This window comes from Papaver somniferum, chromosome 10 (genome assembly GCF_003573695.1).
Source record: "Papaver somniferum cultivar HN1 chromosome 10, ASM357369v1, whole genome shotgun sequence".
Lineage (NCBI taxonomy): Eukaryota > Viridiplantae > Streptophyta > Magnoliopsida > Ranunculales > Papaveraceae > Papaver > Papaver somniferum.
The window spans coordinates 115,518,851-115,524,298 of record NC_039367.1 but is presented as its reverse complement, the minus strand read 5'-3'; positions in this window follow the sequence as shown (position 1 = coordinate 115,524,298).

Genomic DNA, 5,448 nt, shown 5'->3' with positions numbered 1-5,448 from the left:
AGCTAGAGTCGATTCTCCTTTAACCTTAGGTTTCTATCGAGATCTTGTAGGTTAACGACTTAAAGACTTCATTGGTATTGTGAAGCCAGACCCAACTATCTTCTATATAGTTGTGTAATCTTATCTTGCCGTTTCTATAGTATTTGAGTACAATCGTAAGGATTGGCTTGAGATTAATTTCTCCGATAGGCAAGATATAAAAGTAGTCACAAGCATCTTCGTCTCATCGTTTGTGATTCCACAATATCTTATTTCGCTAGTCGATTAAGATTATTGTGAGGTGATTGATATTTCTAGGCTATTCTTCGGGAATATAAGTCCGGTATATCAATTGGTTCCTGTTCACCTTGATTTATCAAAAGACGGAACAAAACTCGTAGGTATTTGTGTGGGAGACAGATTTATCTATTCCTGTAGACTTTTCTGTGTGATACAGATTTTTTTTATTAAAGTCTTCGACTTTGGGTCGTAGCAACTCTTAGTTGTGGGTGAGATCAACTAAGGGAATCAAGTGCGTAGTATCCTGCTGGGATCAGAGACGTAGGGAGCGCAACTGTACCTTGGATCAGTGTGAGATTGATTGGGGTTCAACTACATTCCAAACAGAAGTTAGTTTGTAGTAGGATAGTGTTTGTAGCGGCTTAATATATTTTGTGTTCAATCTGGACTAGGTCCCGGGTTTTTCTGCATTTGCGGTTTCCTCGTTAACAAAACTTCTGGTGTCTGTGTTATTTTTTTCCCGCATTATATTTTGTTATATGATTGAAATATCACAGGTTGTGTGTTGAATCGATCAATTGGGAAATCCAAGCTTTGGTTGTTGATTGAAATTGATTGATCCTTGAACATTGGTCTTTGGTACCGTTCAAGTGATTTCTCTTGTATTCAATTAGACTCGCAGATTTCTATTTGCTTGAGTAAGTATTGAATCGAGAAATTGAGATATAACTCTTTGATATACTTTTTATTAAGATTGAGTCTGACTGTCTAGTTGATTCTCTTAAAAGTATATTGGAGTTTGTCCATACAGATTGCTAAGCGAAATATTGGGTGTGGTTATTAGATCCCCGCTTTTTCAATACCGGCTACGCGATATATTTACCACTTAGTCGGTTACGATATGGATTCAATAAGCGATAGAGACGGCATTGCTCGCTGGTCTCTATATCCTCGATGGTCAGCATATCGCTAGCGATATAAAGACTACCGCTCGACGTTATGGTCATCGCTCAGTGGTTCATCATCCAACTGTCATAAATCCAGCTTCTATGAGTACTTTACTTCAACTTCACTTCAACCTATACCATCTCAACTTAAAATTCATTCCGACATGGCTATCGCTCGCTTCACTCGAGAAAAAGATGTTTTTCTTATTCGATACTGGATATCAGTTGCAAGCGACAGAGATTTCAATTTAACCACATTTAATTTATGGGACAGTGTGTTTCAAAGATTTATGACGTTGGTCGGTAATAAAAATTCAAGAAGAAGAAATAAGAGCCTTCAAAATGGATTTTCCTTTATCAATAACGATGTGAGAAAATATGCGGAAATTTGGTGGTGATAAAGGGGGATCATCCTAGAATGTTCATCGATGAACTAGTGACTATCTTAAGAACTTTTTTTCTCTTTTGAGTGACTCAGATTCATTTAATTAAAATCATATTAGCTTATTATTTATCTTTTTTCAGAAAATTAGAGCTCATTCCAAATTTGTTGAAGCCAACCGAAAAGGATTTAAGCATGATGAATGATGTGAACTCTACAAGATTCATGTGTAAAGATTTAATTTTGATAAAGTGTTATGTAATACAATTTTTTTAAATTAAAGCTTAATGAAATATAAAACCAGTTTGGATTTGAACATTAATTTTTAGATAAATTTCATTAATAAAAATAAAACAATTAGATTAGAAAGTTTGAAATTAAATTACATCCATTATCTAACGATTTTCCTGACCATTTTCTTAATCATTAAATATACATCCTGTCATGTTATATAGATCAGTAGTGGTGTTCAACATAGCAGAGATCTCACGGTTGAGTCTTATTTGGTGGTTGAGTCTCATCAGAATCGTCAGAATCTTGAAAAGTAACTTGAGGGAGGATCATTCATGAGGAGGGTAACATGATAAAAAACTTGAAATGGGTGTGTTTGAAATGGGTGAAACGCTGATGTGGTTGAGGCAATTGAGGTATAAAAAGTAGATTCCCCTAGGTGCTTCATTTTTCAAGTCATCACCAGAAGTCATTGTGTCAGTTGGAAATTGGTTAAACAAACATCCACGAGTTCTTTCCATGTAAATGACTTCATCACCTCCTAGTACTTGAGTATCTTGCATTACGTTGGTAGTAGAACTATTTACCACCACATTTGGAGTATGACGATATGTCAAACTTCTTTGACTTCCATGACCTCCACACCTTCTCAAGCTTCGCTGACTTACACCGCCGGGAGTTGAACCTCCTACACCACCAGGATTTAAACCTAAACCACCTTAACTTGGACCCACATAAACATGACTTGAATATTCCGGAGTAATAATGTCAAACATCATGTATTCCCTCTGTCTTTGTATCTCCTCCAAGTGAAATATCTGAAATCCCCGTAAAAGATGGTTATAATCGTTCAACTGGTTTTGATACTGCTCCGGTGTAGCTTGTACCCACCAACATGGGTTAGTCCATTTAAGAACTTCATTACTAATTAGAACACTAATAATATCTCAATCTTAAGATATGATCTTTACTTCCCAAGTAACTGGCGGCATAGCCGACAATGAACCCAATTGACTATTGGGATACGAAAATACGTCGGTCGTCTATGGTGGAGATTGGGAAGGAAGATATTCATAAGCAAGTGGCGTCCTACCTAAAGCTGGGAAATCCACCCGACCCAAATTTTACGGTTGGATAGCAATACTTGGATTGTAAATCTTGTTAAACCAAGAAAGGTAATCAACTTCATCACGAGTCTCTTGGACCAAATCTTTAGCTTATTCCCAATATGGACTAACCAATCATCGTAAGAAATCTCTCAACTTGGATAGGGGTTGATGGCTTTCACCTTTCTTCCTAGAAACTGAAGAAGGAGTCTTTCACCATAATACCAAAAACCTTTCCAAAAATAGCAGTATAACACAATCCTCTAAAGTCTTAGCTGTAGCATACTCTGGGCTTCCATACCTTCGCACACATGGAATGATAAATATGACGTGTCTACAATGTTATTACTTGTTCTACACAACCTTTGAATCCTGTGAACATAGGCGACATGTTGACCATTTTTCATTCTGACCCCTATCCAATTTTTGGCATTGTACTTCTGTATAATTGGAAAAACATTGGCGTTATTGTGAAGATACATGGTTCACAAATACGGAAGTAAGCATACTACCAATACTGAAAATAATAACATGATCGGGTTAGCACATTTACCTTTTTAAAATTTGTAATGTTAATAAATAAATGATAGAAATATATTGTGGTTCTTACCTCCAACACTCCCCAAAAACCATTTTGGCTGTCTTTGGAACACGAGCATTCACTGAGGGTTATGTAAAGTTCTGATAAAATTACAGACCCCCAAAAGAACCGGGTAGGCCAGTCCAGCCGGTAAACTGGTAAAAAAAAGGGTTGGTCCAATGCTGACCCCATAATTGTTAAAAAAATGCTAAACCTGGTTCACCCGGTGAACTAGCTGACCCAGATAATTCGGTTCTCCGGTTATTTCCTCATTGAAGAACCTTTTTTTTCTGAAATTTATCTCATTTTTAAATCCAATAAAAGAGTTGATTTCTAGCTTTTATAGAAAGATTTTTCACTGAAACCACAACGGGGGAACTGCTATGAAGAAGAAGGAAAAAAAAAAGGTAGAGTAACGAAGATCTTGTTGAGATTTTTATGATCAATGATATAGTTTAAGAAAAATTCTAAGATGCTCTAATATTAGTATTACTACTACTAGATGTATTAACATTAGCATACAAACAAGGAGAAGAATATGTATCACAAAATTGCATCACTATTACTAACATCATACCAGGTCTTCTTCATTCAACAAAACCAACAAGAGTTGACAACTTGTGTCAATTGCAAAATTGAAAAAAGTAGCTGTTGTAGAACAAATCCATCTAATCTTAACCATTTTGAATATCTCAATTCCTATTATCCTATCACTAGTTTCAAGGAAACCATTATGTGGATAATGCATATTTCTACTTCCAATAGAGAAGTTGAGAAAATACTTCCCTTTTTGGTTCTTAAAGGATCGAAGTATTTTCGTAACTCGAATTATATTGCAATATAGGTTTCTTATCGCAACATAGTTTTTTAACAGAACAAAAATCCTTATCCTATTAGAAAAACTTCGAGTTAATAGAGAATGATAGTTGTTTTGACTCTCTATAGGAGAGCAACTTTCTATTCTGTTGTTTCTAAAATCCATCCAATAGGATTGAAATGACGAGGGTACCCAAGTACACCACAATCTTTTCCTTTCAACCTATAACTCTAATATCTTAAGTGATCGTTCATGGAAAAAGTCGAGATAATATAATTTCAAGACATTCACTTGATAATAGTTACGGTCCTAAACCGATTTACTACAAGATCAGTATCAAGTGATTAGGATTAACGTACAAGTGTATTTATTTTAATTACAATAAAATAATTACTATTACGGAATGTAAAAGTAATTGACACGACAAGATTTTGTTAACGAGGAAACCAAAAATGCAGAAAAACTTCGGTACCTAGTCCAGTTTTCAATACTCTCAGAATTACTATACAAAGTACAAAGCCAACTTCGTATAGTTGAGACCAGGTAATCTATCACTAGTTACTTAGTTCCATCGGTATCCTTGGGTATAAGACTGTCTGGTCATACACGGAATCAAAGATAAACAAGATCTAGTTGGATCCCAACCGATCAAGATGTGTGCACAAATCCCAACCGATCTATGTGCGAAAACCAATAAGAAAAATATTTTTGTTCTTCAAATCTTCAATTACTTTCTATTGTACCTGCACAACACAACATGAATCCACTTTTGATCGATCACACATAGAACGGAGTCTGTTAACAACGGATGGTCACACATACTGGTATGCATACTGTGTTGTATCCAGACAAAGGTTAATTTGTTATAAACTCCCATTTCAATCATTGAAACATCCTTAGAAGACGACAATAGTTGTTTTACACAAACTATTATCTTATAAGTAATTTTCAAGTGATTGAATGATCAATACGAAACTTTCCGAGTCGACATCAAATAATTGTCTCACACAAATCATGTAAGATGTTTCAAGGCGATTTTCACATGATCATCTTTTGACTTATTATTTAGTTTCCAACAAATAAACTGTTTCCAACTAAACTTGTAAAAAATATGATGAACGTAGCTAAAGCAAAAAGCTTCCAACACATATTTCGAGAAAAAGATA